The sequence below is a fragment of the Falco rusticolus genome, chromosome Z (assembly GCF_015220075.1).
Source record: "Falco rusticolus isolate bFalRus1 chromosome Z, bFalRus1.pri, whole genome shotgun sequence".
NCBI lineage: Eukaryota > Metazoa > Chordata > Aves > Falconiformes > Falconidae > Falco > Falco rusticolus.
In genome coordinates, this window is record NC_051210.1 from 22,766,245 (window position 1) to 22,782,853 (window position 16,609).

The window sequence follows — 16,609 nt, forward strand, 5'->3', positions numbered from 1 at the left end:
GCATTCACATGCAGTACTCTTGCAGAGTCCTGAACCTTGTCTTTTTTAGTGACTGCAGTAAGCCTAAGCCAAAGGTATTAGTTGCATCAGCCTCTGGCCGGGACTGCAAAGCAGCAAGACAACATTGCATAGGGCTGAAAGCCTCTTTCTTTTTTACTGCTCTGTGCTAAGGATGGACAGAGCCAGTGTGAGTGTGTAAGGCTCACTTCTGCACAGACACCCTCCACTATAGAGTGGTCCTGGAAAAATACGAAGTCTATTTTATGCTAGAAGAAAATCCACAAAGGAATTTACTTCCAGTGTAGCAAGGAATCAATTATTATTCTAGTGTAATCATGGTCAGAAATACCATTGCCTAGACAAGTTTAGACTTGGGTAGTTATTTGCTCAGGAAGATACAACATCATTCAGTAATGATGATATCTTTTAAAACTGTGATTTTAGAACCTTCTCAAGAAATGTAGTTTCTCTGACCTACAGTTCTTGAGGTGCAATTCTGGAAGTGCAGTGCTAAGATGAACCTGCTCTAGTTCTGCCCTCTTCCTGTTCCCTCCCTCCCTCTCACAAAGGTCACACACCTGAAAGCACTCGGCTACCTTTTCCTTCTTTGTCTTACATAGGAAGCACAAAAGAAAAGGAAGACCTGTGTAAAGCTCTTGGTCCACGTCTCTTCTGAAGCAGACTGTTTAGGAACTCAACACTGCTTTTCACCCTAAATGGGATTTCCCTAAATGTAAGTGAAGTTTTTGTGTGAGTTCATAAAATTTTCAAAGAAATCTGTCTGTGATACCGCATTCCCTGTTGGTATCAGACGCTAAGGAGCTTAGGTGGAGTATCTTTGGATATACGCAGTGCTTGCTAAGGCTGCCTTTGCCAGTTATGTATTAGGGAACGAGAGGCCACAGGAGAAATAAGTGCAGTTGTTCCCTGTTACGTTTGCCCCACCGCATCCTCACTTTAATTCTTGCTTGTAGTCAGCATTGTATCTTACTCTCCAGCTGCCAAGGAAATGCTTCATATGAGAAGAAGTAGAGGGCTGCTGTCTACAGACGAGACTGCAGTTAAGATTTATTTTGCAATATGATACTTAAACTTATTTTGCAACATGATACTTAACATTCTTACTTAATATGTACTTAATATTAAATTCAATTTTTCCTTTTAGTATTAGCTTCAAGAAAACAGTTGTGCAGTAACTGCAGTAGATTTGATTATATCATTTTGGCTTCCAAACACATGTTTGAGAGAAACTCCATTTCTCTGTCAGAGAATACAGTAATTAAGGCAGAACTATTTCTTTTCATTTTATTGCTAAGGTCTTGGTTTTTCTTTCATTTTCTGTTACTGTCCGGTCAGCCATTTACCTCCATGATTCATTGAAGTGACTGGAAGGACAGCCAATCTTTGTTCTTTCTGCAACTAATTTGGTTAGTAGACAACAGAAACCTTCCATTTCATTGTGCAGGAGGACACATTTTCTTTATGTGCTCTTGTGCTAAGAAACCCTTTGTCCTACATTGCTAGATTTGCTTTGGAAAAGAAAAAAATGCAATATCCTCCCTAGCCTTTTCTGTTTTCTTCACTAAATCTCTACTGAAATTTGAAAGATTCAGAAAAACTCCTTGAGCTGGATAGAGGGTCTCAACTAAAAATCAACTTAAATGAGAGAATGGGGACAGTATCTGCAGCAACAGCAGCAGATGATTCAAATACAGTTAAAATTCAGTAGTTTGAAGGGTGCAGTCAAAGATGTACTTGGCGGATCAAATTAGACAATGTGTTTTTGTTTACATTGCAGGCAGCAGTTTCATTTATTCACAGAATACATAAAAAGACTACTTTAAAAGGACAAGATTTTCAAAATTTAGGAGCGTATGCTGTTGTTTAAGGATGCAAACTACTATCCAAGTATTACAATATGTGAGGCATCAGGAAATTTGATAGAAGCTAATCCATTCTCCAAGCTCTAAAATTAAGCTGGTTATTTATGTACTGCCACATATATTTAGGGGCTATATGTAGACCATTTTAAGGCCAACATGAAGAAATCAGTACTTCTGCACAAACTTGTTCACCCAGAAATGCGTGACCATGTAACTGTGTAAAGGCTCATATTAAGTCCTGCTAACAGCATTAAAACTTTGAAGTTTACTTTGTTTAGGAAAATCAAGCTTTACCTTGTAGTACACCAAGCATTTGGTTTATTTCTTGACATCTTTTTTCTCTACAGTTATTTTTCACATAGCGTTGTGCTGTCATGTATGGAGCAAATAGAAGCTAGACAGATGTTCAGATTTAATAAACTGGGCACTTAGTTAAAACTCATGAGGAAAAAGTGTCCTAAAAAGGAAACTTGGTAATTGATGTGCCAAAGTGGTATTTGAAAGATGTTTATTCCCAGTGATGAGTTAATGTTAATTGTTTCTTGGGAGAATAATTTTGGTCTAGTTTAGTTCTTGCATGTATGAATGCAATGTACATCCTGTGCACTGGAGTTACACATGATCAGTATCTTCAGAACTATAGGCTTACACTGAAAAGGTGTCAGTCTTGGACATGACTGCCAAGATGTGCACAAAAAGTTCAGAATTGGTAGGAATACCTGTAAATTTTTGCTAGTTTTGCATGTGTAGTGGAACACATCCCAAAGATGAAGAGGAGTTTATTGTATGTGTGTTTAGGAAGGCACCGCTGTGGTGGTGGGCTTTCTTCTCCCATGAAAGCACAAGTCTGGGGTATCTGGTAGAGGGGAGATGAGGAAGGAGGGAATGAAAATCTTCAGCTTTGTTGACGGGCTAAAGACAACTGCACAACTTATTTCCCTTTCACTACCTAGCCTTCACATCTTAAGATCTTTAGCTCAGGTGGGATGAGGTGTCCTGCCGTAACAGTGAACATAAGAACACTGAAAAATAGAACTGATAGCTAATATAATGTTATGTTGAGGAGAAATAGAAAACATCAGTGGTAAATATGGGCTCAGACCAGAAGGTAGATTTCTTTACGTGTATATGAGCAAACATTGGTGTGCTTTAATATATACACGGCTAGATTGTTCTGGCCTAAAAAGCTGTGTTGTAAGGTACTGAGGGCTTGAGGTATTCAAATATGAACTTCAGCTCCTAGAAATTGCCAATGCTTTCTGAGTAGTCCTGTAGTTAGTGTATGAAGTGTATGTTAGGAGCCTATAAGCAAAAATTTCTTTTCTTCTGCACCTCCTACACCTCCACCCCCTAGCTGTCTCTGAAAGGTGACATGCATGTCATTGCCACGGCTCAGCCAGGAGATTTAATTAACAAATACCTGTGTATGAAAGGAGTCTTGTGGAGATGTCTGAGCTAGACATCCATTTCAGGATTCTCTGCAGCTGTAGAGGAATGAGATTTTGTGACTCAGGCAGTGATTCCAAGTTAGTTCTGAGTTACCAATGACTGTGCAATAGCTATCTATCTATCTAGTTTTGGTAGAGCTTAGTACTTCTGTGGGAGTATATAAAGTACTTTGACCTGGCTTCCTAAAGTAGCAAGGCATGCAGGATTGCGCAACCAATTAGTCCCTTCATTCCTCTTGAAACAGTTGGCTAATTTCAGTAAAAAATAACAGTGGAGTAGAAGAGTAAGCCCAAACATTTTTTACAAAACTTCTAGGACCTTAGCATCTTGGGGAGGAGAAGATCTATTACTGTACTGCTGGTGGAAGGGCTGTGGCATGGCAGTATCCATACAAGAGCTGGACCCTTAGCCATGGTACCTCCACTCATGGAACTGCTTACCTGTGAGTCTTTGTGAATTACATAGAGGGTATTGAGGGTATTGAGTGATGGGTTTGGAGAAGGAAGGAGGGTTCTTTTTGTTGTTGGTAGTTCGCTTTTTTTTTTCTAAGGAAGTGATGATATCAACCTGACTGGTCTGGAATCCTACACTGTCTTTTTTGCAACAGCAGACACATTTCAGTCATCTCTTCTAGACCAGTTTGTGACAACCATGCTAAAACCACCTCTCTGGAGTTTGATAGCAAAGTTAATAGCTGTGTAGATCCACCACACATGAGCAGAAAAGGTATCGAGGTTTACAACCATCCATGACAGCTTCAGTTTGATTAAGTTGACATTCAGCTGTCTGCTGTCTCCTGTCATATGATTGTGCCTGTTCATCCGAAAGACTCAACTATGGTCAGGGACCCTCTTTCTGCTCTTACAGCTGTATTAAAACTTGCAAGTTTTTGTAAGGAAAGCCCAGAGATCGTGAAAGGGTTTCCCAGTGTTATTCTTGTCTAACTGGCAACACTCTTTTAATTAGCGTGGACCTCCGTCTTTCCTTTCACAGCTTCATCTGTTGCTACAAGCATTTTTGGTTTGGGCTTTGTTGAATTCCCCAGGGAGGCTTGCAGCTTGTTTGGTCTCTGGCTACCTTCCCTCAGGGGGAAACAGCTGTGCAAGGCTGTAAGGGCTGAAGTTCATGGGCAAGAGTTTCAAATCAAAGAGAGAAACTGCAGAAATTGACAGGAAATAAGGAACAGAAAGAAAATACCAAAGATGAAATATGCTAGTACATTCATTTTAGAAACATGTTTTTTCATCTTAATTCTTGCAGCTGGGTTGTCTAAAATCTTACCTTTTTATTTAGCTTTCTTAATTTTGGATAGACAGCAGTCTCCAAATGCTTATGGCATTTGGTAACCTTCCAAGTTAGTTGCCATAACCAAGGAAGTTGCAGTGCATTTGTAGGCAGACTTCAAACCCTGAAACCAACGTAAAATGAAAACTGAAAGGGAAACTACATAAACAGCAGCACAAAAATCCAAAACCTTACCAAAAGGGTTTAGATTTTCTGCACTATCACTAGCTAGGGTCTAAAAGGTTACTTCGGACAAAAGATACCTTGGGCCATCTCAATATAGGGTAAAAGTGGTACTAAGCAAATGGATACACTGACAATATCAGCCCTTTAAAAAAATATCAGGATCTGGCATAATGAAAGCCTCTGTCTTGTGAGAGCTGTGCGTTTCCTTGTTTATCCTGTGTGACCCTGACTGCCAAAGTTAGGTGTCAAGGATTTGCAGGCTGTGTATCTGAAAGGTTATGTCTTTTGAAACATGATATGCAAATTCCAGAGAGCTGCCAACAGCTTGCTGGTGGAAACGCTGGTAGAGCAGCAGATGGCCTTATGAGCTTAGGGGTCCAGTCTTGATTGAAACCTCCAAATTCTGCCATGGTTTCACAGGGCAAACTTGGTGGATGAGTTTCCCTCATGCTTTTAAACCTGAATAGATTTAGATGCCTTTGGGAGAGGGTAGGGGTAACCTCACTGCCTAAAGTGACACCGAAAACACAAAACAAACCCACTTGCTGCTAACCAGAACAAACTTACCCTGCCCTATTGTCAATATAAATAATCCAAAATCCTAGTATTTAAAAAAAATGAAACAGAAGGTAGCACATACTTTCAAGGACGTGAGGTTGGATTGTATCTGATGATCACACCTATCCATTTCAGGAACCTGTTGCTTTACTACGCTGCTTTCTGTTTAGTGCTCTGGTAGATGTCCAACAGCCTGGAGAAAAGTAAGTTAACTGTGAAGATGAACAGATTTGTATAAACAAATACAATTATGTGAACCTCGAATAAAAGCCAAGGAAGTACTCTCCTGTTGCTGAAGTGAAGGAAAACAAATGAATAATGTATAGGCACCTCCATTAAGTGAAAAAAGAATTATACCTTAAGGGAAAAAATACTCTAAGCTGTACTTAACTGTAAAAAGATGCATTATTAGATTGAAAGGCTCTGGGCTTTTAAACAACATAACTGACAGAGTAAGGTGGTAACTTTTCTAGGGGGGTGAGGAAAAAAATGCTGAGCACCTTTTTGCCCTATGAACTATATTCCCATCTCCTCACTAACAAAACCTGCTGGTATGATTAGTACTGCCATTTACTTCCTTTTCTCAAAAAAACCCAAAAAACAAAAAACCGAGTTTAATGAGTGTCACAACTAATCTATAGCTAGGAGCAAATTAATCATACTTGGAAGTTTGTATGATGGGTCTGACTTTATCTACAAATGCTAGGAGTCTATAGTGTCCTACCTTTCTAATTTAGCCTACCTAGAAGTAAATATTGCTCCACACAGATTCTGTTGACCAAACTGGTGTGGGAAGAGGCACATGCTCTCTAGGGGGAAGCTGGTCAAATGTGTTTTCAGAGAAATTAGTTTTTTCATTGAGGGTGAATTATTTAATGCAGAAGTGTTGTTCTCATTCATGACTTAAATAAATTGAGGGAGCCTTTTGCTGAACTGCAAATGAGTATGTGGCTGACATGTCCAATGAAAGTATAAACTACCATTATTTGATGTGCAGGAAAATGTTAGTCTTATGAGTGCTGCAAAGCAGGGACTCAGCCATCATCTCCAGGAATACCCCAATCCTGTGTATCCAGTGTACTGTAGAACCATTTTATTTACCATGAATACTTTTGAAAGGCTTCATTCATTTTTTGTTTTGTCTTGGTTCCCATACAGAACAAACCCAAGTGTTAAAAGCTGACGTGGTGCTGAACTATTTTTCACTGTCCTCAAGACCTCTGCAGTTAGATGGCTTCACAGCTCCCAGGGACTGCAGCAGCAAGGTGGAAGGGGCTCTGAGCCATCCCCTGCTGCTGGGGAACCACACAACAGCCACTGCTTTGAATTGCTTTTCCTTGATGGCTGTTGCTTGCTAGAAGCTGCCATAGTAGTGGACTTCCTTCTGTACTCATGGGAAACAAACTGCAGCAAAATACCTTCTTTCTTTTGGAAGATTTAACAGGTCATGAAGATCTACTGTGCAAATACGTAAAATTTTTACAGGAAGAAATTGTTAATGCTAGCCAAGAAGATGAATTTATGTAGTAATGGAGGTGTATTAATCTTACGTCAATTACAGGTGCCTGAGAAAGTTAAATCTTAAATTAGAATTATTTATTCCTTGACATATTAATTCTTGACTGATTTATATATGACTGTGTGTGTGTGTGTGTATATATAAAATTATATAAAAATTGAGGTTTGGGTGCGCCATACTCCATTAATTTTAACTTGTTTTCTCTCCACTAGTGTCAGGGAATGGTTACATTCTCTTTGCCTGTAATATGATAAAGCTCACAATTAACCACAGTTATATAGGGTGCCAGTTATTTGATGTTCTAGTTTTCTCCTGGCATTATCTCGCTTCCTCAGAAGTTAGTTACAACCAGTTGAGAATCCATCGGGAGGATTTCTAACTAGCAAGTGGCAGCTGCTGCTAAAGTTAACCCTTTACAACTTGTGGAAACAAGAGAGTCCCTTCGAAAGAGGAGCGAAGGAGGACTTCAGTTGTAGAGCGCTGACAATAGTTGTGTGAACAGAACTCCCAGCAGAACTGAGAGCAGATGCTGTTGTTCATTAAGAATTGAACAGACTATTTCACAGAACCTAGAAAATATATTCAGAGTTGAAAGGCTGAAGCTGCTACGGGTAGAACAGCACTGGGTCTCAGCATCTGACCAAGAGGTGAGATGTAGTATTTATTCTTTCTGATCCTATTAAACCACTAAAGGCTTTGTCTAAAGCCTGTTGAAACCTGTTTAAAAGGCCATCATTAATCTAGACTGACTGTGTTTCCAAAATACTTCTATGGGTTTGGTTTTTTTTTTTTCCCTATCCATTCCCTGTTATTAGCATAATGGATATTTTTCCTCTGGTTGTCTTTGTTATAGAACTGATAGGAACTGGCTGAAGTTAGATGAATGTAAATTTTCTGTAGTCCAATGAATTTTGAACTTTGTTGCCTGGGAGGAGGAGTGAGGTGTTGAGTAACAAAAACATGACTCCAGGTCAGTTGGTGTGCCACAGGTACCCATGCTAGACTTCTGTGTGTTTGTCATTAAAGAAAAGACAAACGAAAAGTGTGTGGAAGTCCAAAGGAAAGCAGGTCATCAACAATGAAGCAACAGCCATTTTTTGCATAAGGTTTGAAAAGAGCACCCATGTTTTAAAAGAAACCTTAAAACGCAGCATGGGCTTTTTTCTTCAAACCACAGCACTCATCTCTTGTCAGTAATTCAAGGAATACTGAAATAATGCAAAACTGAAAGAAGGGAAAAGCCCTTGAACGTGTCAATTTATCCCATGTACTTCTTTTATAGTCTAGCATAGTTGAAAACAGGGATGCTGCATAAATATTTCATCAGCAAAACCTGATGTGATTGTTTTTCAGTGACTTGTTAACACCCAAATTGTTGCATGTTACAAATTACCTCTGAAACCATTGAACCTCTTGTAAAAGAAATCACTTAGAGCATTTTACAAAGCATTAAATTCTTGCAATGTTTTAAGTGAAAAATATCAGCAATAACACTGCTGGTTTAGCTTTCCCCTTTCATTTAATGCATAACCAAGTATTCTAGCACTATTGTTTGTGTGTCTACTACAGAAATTCCTATATTATGCCTCTATGTTATACTCTAGGAATTTAGAGAGATCCCATTTAACTAAGGGGAAATAAGATTTAAAAAATATTTTAAATAATATTTTATAACCAGGGCTTTCAAAAGAGTTTGGGTGCTGCTCAACTTGTATTTCACATACCTCCTCCCAAGATAGTCAAGCTGTCTAGTGGAATACTCAGACCTGGATTTGGCATCCAAAGCATCTTGGAATATAACAGGGAGAACTAAGTCATCGTAAAAAGATGTAGTGGGTCAGCTTGTTCTGGGGGTTACCTAGGAAAGATGGTTAGAATTAAAATGTCGTGATACACTAAGATGAGCAGGTGAATTGGAGTGAGGGGAATTGGGGTGAGGGGAAAGAATGTAGACATTTTCCAGGAAGTACTTCTCCTTAATTGGGTGTATCACTCAACTCTTGGAGTTAAGCTTTCTCTTGTTACATTCAGCTGCTCTCTTAAATCATAGCTGAAGAGAAAACACTTATAGGACAACAGGTACTCAAATCCTTCTATAAGAAATCAGCACTAAAATGGTAATTAATGCCCTTAATCTCTGAGTTTAATAACTCAGTTGCTGTACTGCTCTGTACATTTTCATGTCTAAGCAATTTTAACCTTGATCAGACTAAGCTTTTCTATAACCATGACTCAAATAGCATATGGTCTTACTTTAACCAGCTTGCTAGGTTTGGCCCACGTGGCATCAATAGAATAGTAAAAAACTTTTAACATTGTCTTCCCGTTCACTTATTGCCATATATGGAACAACATTCAATAAAAATATAAACATATCCTTTATTATTAAAGTCAACACTCTTTAGTAGAATTTTAAGCAGCTCTGGGACCTTTTAATATAATCTGTTTTCCTAAAGCAGCAAAATGTACCGCATGGCACATTCTCCTTGCTGATTCATATAAATACCTGTATTTCTTTACTGTGGGAGTGTTTCATAAAAAAAGTTTATGATTACAGTACAGAAATCTGGAGTTTAGGCGTCTGCTTGTGTTAACACAATCTTCACTCATTATCTAAGACTGTAATAGAAAAATGGCTGATGAGCCTGATTCTAAGATAGGACATGCCTGGTGCCTCTCAGGGCTGCAAGAATGCTATAGGAAGCGCAAGCAGGCAGGGCAGCAGGCTGGCCAGGTACTGCCAGCTACAGTTAGGGAGCAGCATTGTGTGTCCAAGCGTCATACAAACGCCAGCCAGGCAGAAGTTTCTGCTCCGATGATCGCCTGGCTGGTGAGTTACATTTGTTAGCGTTCATTTGCGCGATATTGCTGTGCTCAAATATAGTGCTTGGACAGGTAAACAGCAATCTAACTGGGTGTTGGCTCCTATTTTCCTCATAAAGCCAAAAGTATTGGTAACCTACTGCGCTGGAGGTGCTATAAGTGTTTCTGAATGCTAACAGGGTAATGCAGCTATTAGAAAGCAAAAGCACTGAATTTGATAGGGCAACCTGTGAATCTGCCTGTCGTCACTGCTGGCTCCCTATGGGATTAGTCTCCAAAGTGCAGAATCATTTATTTCTGGGAAAAAAATAAAAAAAAAAATAAAAAAGTGTTCATTCATTCTGTTTTAGAAGAACTTATGATGAGAATTATCTTTCTGCTTTGGTTTTTAAAAATGCTGTAGGTTGGTGGGGTTTTTTTGGTCCATTTTTTTAAAATCTTCCTCACAAAACCGAGTTGGGAATAGAAAAAGCCTAGGGCTAACTTCACAAAAGGCATTTAACCACAGCATTAGTTCTCAGAGTGTTTCTGGCATTTGCATCATTGAGCTGCTACCTGTCTGTTTTGCTTCCAAATCATACCAGAAACAGCTTCATTATTTTTCATATTACACTTGCACAGTGTTGCCTGATGTAAAACTTCAGATTGCCTCTGATTCCAAAGAGGAAGGAGCAAAGCCAGGGCTTCCTCCCAGCCAACACGACAAGAAAAAGAAAATAAGTACTTTGTACTTGCTATGGTAATCTGAGCCCATCCTTCCAGCTTTCTAGGGGAGAATATCCTGTCACAGGGAGAATGAAGCTGATGGATAGTCATCACAACATGCACCTGGGAAGGAGCAGAAGAAGAAATCTGAGTGCCAATTCTTGCTCTAATAAGTATCGTTACATTTAAGTCATCTGAGCATGTACAGAAAATTAGACAGCTGAAATCTGTGGTTCAGAAAATGCACTTTGCAGAAATGAAAAATATTTTTTTGCCTATGAGTGTCATTTCTACTCTGCCTTTGGATTAACTTAAATGATTTTCCTAAAAAAAATTAAAAAAAAAAGAAATAAAAGCAAAGGAAATCTTTTTTTTTTTTTTTTTTTTTTCAGAAGCACTGAACTCCAAGAATATTTACAGGTCTGGGTGATGTACATCCATCCCTGAGCGGTTAGAAATCAAGTCTCAGGGAAAGGAGTGCTATTTCCTATACATCACTTTGGATAGATAACTTTGTTTTTCTCAGTGACTTCCCTTCCATGGGAAAGTTATCTAGCGGAAATGTCAGGTCTTGCAACAGAAATTAATTTATTTGCCATCAAGATTTTCTCACAGTCATCTTGCAGATTGCTTGGAGCAATAATACACATGCAGCTTCAGGGAAGCTTGTGGGTCTATTTAAGTGAACTAAGCAGAGCGGTAGGACAGTGCTTCTTCATTCACAAAACAGAAATTGCCATATCCTCTGCTGGGCTCCTTTGCGCACTTGCCTTGCACCTAGCCTTGGTGCACAGCCAATTTATCATGCACTCAGCTGAACTGAGCCAGAACTGTTCAAACAATTGTGAAACATCTTGTGAAGTGGTGTGAGGTGTGCTATGCTGCAGCCCCTTGCAGAGCAGTGTCAGTCAGCGCAAGTGGAACTTCATACCCTGAATCGTGCAAACAAGTGCCACCAGCTAATGTCTGGCTATTTCATACACACGTAAGAGACACTTTTTCCCCCAATTTAGAAGATTACAAAAGGCCTCGGCACCTGACAATGTCTTTTTAATATCCATTAACCAAAGATGAAAGGGGGGGAGGGGGAAGACAACTTTTAAAATAAAAAGGAGGGAGACTTTGCCAATCTGCTTGTCATTTAGAAAAAGCTTAATGTATAAATGTCATGGAAACAAGCTGTTTCGACCGAATAAAACCAATACTGTTCTTCACATTTCTTCCTTTTTAATCTTTTTAATGCAGAAGAAAAAGAAAGCAAATGTTAAACAGTTAAAAGCAAGTATTTTCTGTGGTAGCAGTCTAGCTGCCTGGGGGTTTTTTGTTTTGTTTTGTTTTGTGGCTAGTCCTGTTTGAATATTGTATGCTGCCTTTGGACATCTTTGAGCAGAAAGCTGGCAGGGGAAGTAGACGTTCATATGGGCTACAGATGCTTTTGTGCTGCCACCAGGCACTAGACCATGTCTACGTTGTCTGTAGAGATCACCCATTATCTTCTCCATGGCAGATGTGGACACGGCCTCCAAAGCACAATTCAGAACTATTCATTGACCACCAACAGAGGCTGCAGGCTGTGCCAGCTGGAGATCAAACCCTTTCTCTGTCCCATTTCTACCTCTCTGAAATTTGTTGCAACACTTATTTGGAAACCTTACCTGCTACTTACCCATCTCTATTCTGTTTCCCTTCTGCTGAAAAGAGTGTCTGTAATTCCGGAAATGCACATATGTCAACTGCGGTATTACAGCAGTTGCTTCAAATTGCAAATAAATATAGCTGGACCACTAAATACATTTTACAGGCTGAAGAAAACAGGGTAGCAAGGCTGGAAATGCAACCCTGAATACGGGAGTTCTGGAAAAGCAGTCTATTTCTTATGTACCATTTTTATGTTTCTTTTCATGCACTTGATAACTGAAATAAGTATGGCCTAATTTCCTACCGCTGCACTTTTGGTCCCTGATTAGCTTCCTCTGTATGTAGATTGTAACTAAAAAGCCTCAAAGAACAGAAACCCTTCCAGCTATTCCTGCATTATCTTCCGAAGTACCTTGGGAAATTATGGGAAAGCTTCTTCTCTCCAGACCTAATCACAGGTGATGTGCTGAGCAGCCAGTAAAAGGTGCTACAGCACCTGCTGACCAGGTGAATTCAGTGGGCATAGACACTTCCCAGCATGCCTGTGGAAATGGCCCAGCAGTGGTTCCAGCTGCGCTGCTTGAAGTCAATACACTCCTCAGAGGGTCCTGAGGACTAGCAGCAGGAGGCACTTTCGAAGCGTGTTGAAACCACAGATAATGCAATGTGTATGATCAACTGTTACCAGCCAAATGGACTGAAGGCTCTGTTTCAAAGGGAGTTAACGAAGCTAGGTGTCTTGCTAGCACATTTCAGCCTTGGGACTGTTTTCTGAACTAGCACGCTCAGGAGTGAATCTGCAGGTCTTTTGTCACACTGTCACACAGCACAAGTGAGACTGAATTCCAGCCAACGCAGACATCAAGAAAGGCTAACTGACATCTCTCCTTGCACCATTCCCCGCCCCCCCCCCCCCCTCATTTTTTTTGGAAGTAGACTTTAACCACTTAGAAGCTAAGCTCCTGAATCTCAATGCCCAGACAGAACATCTTCCTGAGGTTTGTTCCCCTTGGCTCTTGGTAGCTGGTGCTGGTGGAGTGCTGCCTGTTTCCATCTCCACCATGGAGAGCTGCTCACAGTGGAGCAGTGACCTTGTGCCTTCCTCACAGCAGCAGTACAGCCTGTCAAAATGAGCGAGATCTTATCACACCTGAGATGTGACAGGAAAAACATTTTTCGGTCCATAAGACCATTTAAGAAATAGAAGAATGCAGTGATGTGGTAGGGAGAACAGCAGCTGCATGCCCTGATGAGGGGCTGTGACTGCCTTTAGGCTGGTCTTGCTGTCTGCTCTCTCCAGTGACCTGCACTGGGCCAGTGGCCTCTGAAGTGCCTCGGGGCCACCTTGCCTTCCAGATCAGTACTGGTGGCTCCATTCCAGGGGTGCTGACAGCAGCAGCTATGGCCCCCAGTGCTCAGCAGATGCTGGAGGAAAACGCATAGAGCAAAGGGCTGAGGTGGGCAGGAGTGATGGACAGAGTGCGGGTGGCACAGACTGTTGAGACACCTTTTAACCAAAGCGCGCATGTGCATGTGCGCTGTAAGTGATGTTTGCGAAAATAAAATATTGGAGCTCTGATCATTACTGCAATGTTAATGAATTTGCCACAACTATTTGAACCTGGAGGTTAAGTTTAGAAGTGAGTCTTAAGGTAGATTTCTTGTTCTCCTACACGCATGTCAGGTTCATGTGCTGAACACTGGACATTTCTAACCTCTCCAACAGGAATCTAGACTCAGTCACTTTGGAGAGGCAGAGCACTCCCACACCTCATTTTGCACAGATTTGGGCTACTCAGCACATTGTAATTTTTTTTAATTTTTTTTAAGGGCAATTCTGAGTGTGCAAAACTGCTTCTGAGGTTGAAACCTCATCTCTCGCAAATTTTCTGGAGGCTAGATGCCTGTCTTTTGAGACAATAATCTAGCACAAGCTCTTTCAGGTTTTCTCCTTTCTGTTACAGAGTTTGGAGTTCTTTAATAAAAGATATCTTCTTTTATTTCTGTGTGATAAGCCACCCTCATACTCTGTAATAGTGTGTCCCTACTGTTCATTGTCAGGAAATGTAATTGCACTGTCTCTTACAGTTCACTGGTACCCATGACTTTCACACATGGAGTGAGGCTTCACTTAAAATTTTTCTAAGCTCTGAGGCTAGTAGCTGGTCAGTTCACCTACTTGAAAGTTTTAGCTTCATTATTATTCCTGGTGTCACATGATGCTTGACCATTTATCTGGACTGCAGATGCTTTTCCACTCACAGACCTGCTTTATTGTCACCACACTGCAGAACATGTGGCTCCTCTTTAGACTCAAGATACTTGGAAATGCAGGTTTGGAAGGCAACAAGAGGTTAGAATAGGCATCACATTAAACTAGAATGTTTTATTCTAACTAAAAGCTTGTTGCTTGTTTCATGTATAACTGAAAATCGTCTAGACGGTCCTAAATATTTGAAGATATTAATGGGTTTAAGTGAATCTGAGTACAAGGAAAGTCAGCATAAAATATGTTGTGCTTCACTTCTCCATCAGATTTGGTCACTTGCCACACTAGATTGCAACATGTTCGTGTTTGTGGATCAGAGATTTTCTTGCACTGCAGGTGTGTTCCATACCCTCCATTATGCAGAAAGGCTTTGCAGTCCTCTGCAGCAGAATCTGCTTCAAATAAAACCCTGAAAATTATTGACCTTATGGACCTTCAACTGTATCACTATAATAAAGTCTAACATACAGCAATATGGTCATGCTAATTCTGGCAACTGCCTCCATTTTAGCTTTCTCAAGGCATGTCTACACACCCTAGCCCAGACTATGCTGCACCTGCTCCATCTCTGTGTTGCACTGCAAGCTTGGCGGGGAGTCAAGTGTCTGCATTAGGCTCAGTGCTACACTAAGCCACAAGTCTGGAGCAGTTGCATAAATTAACAGAACTCTCCTGTTTATTGCAATCATCCTGTGCATCAGGATGTTCCTGAAAGACATGGCTTATTTGCTCAGTGCTGTGCAAACTCACTCTATAGTGAGTGACACTTGTGGTTTCTGGGCCAGGGTTGACATGCAGATGGTGAGGCACTCAGGTGGGTCAGAGCTACACGTGTGCACACCGGACCACAGTGTCTCCTAAGCATCTCTTTTTCTTTATTCTCTCAGTCATGGAGGGGGCAAAGATCCTTATAGATACACGGTTTGGAGAAGAAAGGCAAACAGATGTTACAGCTCAGTCTTCTCTGCACCTGTGCTAACAGGTATAGGATCAGAAACATAAACCCTGATTGACAGAGGTAGGTTAGTTTCATTATGCATACATAAAGTTCCACATCATAAATGGTTGGCTCTGAGTGTGGGTAAGATCCACCTCGGGACTGTACTGATAGGGCAGTGCTCTTCCTGGGCTACAGCTGGCTTGTACCTAGGTAGCCAGGAGTGATGTTGGAGGAAATTTGTGACAGTTCCTATCAGAGCACATAAAACATGCTGATGCAGGGGTAAGCTGCTGAAAGTGAGACAGCGCTGTTAGCTCTTTCCTCCCTTCCCCTCTTTATTTGACTGCTTCTCACCAATTAATAATTTTGAGAGGCGTGGACCAAAAAGGCAAAAGGACTTTAAGGACTTCCTTTTAAAGAAACAATATGAGCCACAAAAAAATTTGGCAGATGAAGAGAAGAGACATACTAATCAGAAAATCTTCCTTCCGTAGATAGAGCTCACAAGAGAACAGACTTACTAATCAGAAAATTTTTCTTCCACAGATAAAACTAAGAATTTTTCATTACTTTCGGTTAGGGGAAAAGAGCTTTCAGACAATATCCATTTGTAGTACTGATATGGGTAATAGGTTTTATTCTGAATATTAGACATTCATATTTAAACCATTTATTCTTTTATGCTTAGATACGCTTTTAAGTGTGCAGTCTATCAATTTGACTGTCCACATATGATCTGACATGGAAGGAGTCTTACAAACTAAGTGGCAGGAAAACTGTATGCCTATTACTTATCTTTGACTTGTAATGACGACAGTGATTCAGACTCAGTCTGGGGAGCCATGTTTTTTAAATAGCTCAGAAGGAAAGGTATGGATTTCCAAAAGGCATTTAGAGCTCCTAAGCCGGATGCTTAACTTTCAGATAGTGAAGCTCTTTCCATATCAGATCCATCCTTATGCAGCAGCAGGAGGTAAAGAAAGGCTGAGTTGCAGAAGTCTGTCTGGGTAGATCTGCAGGCTTACAGCAGATAATGATTTGCGGAGCTAGAGCGTTTGCAAGTACAATATCTGTGAATGTATTATTCTGATCCTGCAAAAACTTAAATGCAACTAAAAATTACTATTTAAATCAATGTACTTAGTTTTAAGCATAGTGAATAGGCCTATTTGTGATCTTACATTTCAGGCAGGGGATCTTTGCTAAATGTCATTAAAAATGCAGGGATTAGCAACAAGACTCCAAAGTAACTGATAAACAGAATCGGCGTCTGGAATGCAGTGAAAAGGAGAAATTCAATAGCAACTGAAAGCTGAATTTTCCTATCAGTGAGACTAAAGCAAGAAGCACATGAA

The 16,609-nt window shown here is 40.3% G+C and overlaps 1 protein-coding gene across 1 annotated transcript in view; it reads right to left on the reverse strand.

The window, feature by feature from the left end:
• The window catches only part of KCNN2 (potassium calcium-activated channel subfamily N member 2), a 106,352-nt gene that overhangs the window by 19,414 nt on the left and 70,329 nt on the right, over positions 1-16,609 (reverse strand). The window lies entirely within an intron of this gene.